Source organism: Alexandromys fortis, unplaced genomic scaffold (genome assembly GCF_014885135.2).
Source record: "Alexandromys fortis isolate MF-2015 unplaced genomic scaffold, M_Fortis_MF-2015_v1.1 scaffold_0, whole genome shotgun sequence".
NCBI lineage: Eukaryota > Metazoa > Chordata > Mammalia > Rodentia > Cricetidae > Alexandromys > Alexandromys fortis.
This window is the reverse complement of record NW_026067949.1, coordinates 22,100,287-22,101,811: the sequence shown is the minus strand read 5'-3', so window position 1 is coordinate 22,101,811 and position 1,525 is coordinate 22,100,287.

Here is a 1,525-nt window from a genome sequence, read left to right as displayed (position 1 = left end):
TTTTTTTTTTTTTTTTTTTTTTTTTTTTTTTTTTTGCTTTTTGGAGACAGGGTTTCTCTGTGGTTTTGGAGCCTGTCCTGGAACTAGCTCTTGTAGACCAGGCTGGTCTCGAACTCACAGAGATCCGCCTGCCTCTGCCTCCCAAGTTGCTATCTGTGTTTTAACACGAACAGGTCTAGTCCAAACAGTCCAGGGAGACACAGAGATGTTAAGACCCACATTCTACTGATGTCCCAAACTGGGAGGAAGACATGTTTGAACTGGGCCAGCAAGATGGCTGGGGGGAAATGCTCTTTCCACGCAGGCCTTATAGTGAAGTTTATCTGCAGAGCCCACAGTGAAGGGAGAGGATTGCCTTCATCCGGCAGTCCACTGACTTCCACAGGTTCATTTTGACTCATAAGCAAGTAAAAATATAAAAATTAATAATAGTAATAATGATGATGATGATGATGATGATGATGATGATGATAAAGCTGGGTATGATGGCACACACCTTTGATCCCAAGGCAGAGCTAGGAGGATCTCTGTGAGTTTGAGGCCAGCATGGTCTGCCTACGGAGTTCCAGGTTGCTGGTGGAAGTGTGTTGCTTGGGGTAGGCTTTGAGAGCTCCCTCCCCCTCAGCTTTGCTCTCTGCCTTGGTTGATGGTGTTTTCTTAGATTCCTGTTCTAGTTGCTTCCCCGGCCATTATGGACTCCCCTCTGTCATGTAAGACAAAATAAACTCTCCCTTCTGTAACTTGCCTTGCTCATGGTAGTTACCATAGTAACAGAAAAGTGAGACAACCTGGTAAGATCATTTTCCTGCCTTTCCTGTGAAAGCCATGGATCTTACTCTTGGCCTGGGAGAAGCTAAATATAGCCCCTTAGTTCTCTAGGTCAGACAGATAGGGTCCAGTCCCTGTCAAATCCCAGAGCATCAACTCAGTTTCCTGGGAAGCCTCATTCTTTACATGTGGAAGGAGGGTAATTTTCTCTCCTTATAGCCTGCGGAACATTTGCCTCACAACTGTTCCACACAGTGCTGGGGACATGGGGAGGAATATACATTCTCTTACAAGCCAATGCCCATCACCCATCCGTAAGTAGATCTCTCTACAAGACCGCACTTTGCACCTTGGCGGTTTGGCTACAGGACCCTGGTTAACTTGCTTCTGTGACCATTTTCTGACAATATGGCCTCCATGCTGCTCACCATAGCAGGGCTTGAGGCTCCTCATGGTCTAACTAAGCCCTGTTTGTCACTCCAGTCCTGCGCCCATCCTGAATGGTTTGCCTCGTCTATACCACATTCTTCCTCCCACACTTAGGCCTTTCAGTCTGCTGCCTCCCATACCCTTTCCCAGTATCTGATGGCCCTGAAGACGGCTCCTTCCCTGGTGATCTTTATCTGGATCACTCCAAACTTGTTGTGTTCTTCCTACGAGCTCCAACAGTACCCAGGGTACCTCTCTCTGTTGTGGCATTTACTGGCTGTGAATGTGGGTTTACTTGCCCATCTCTCTGAGTAGTGAAGAGTGTCTG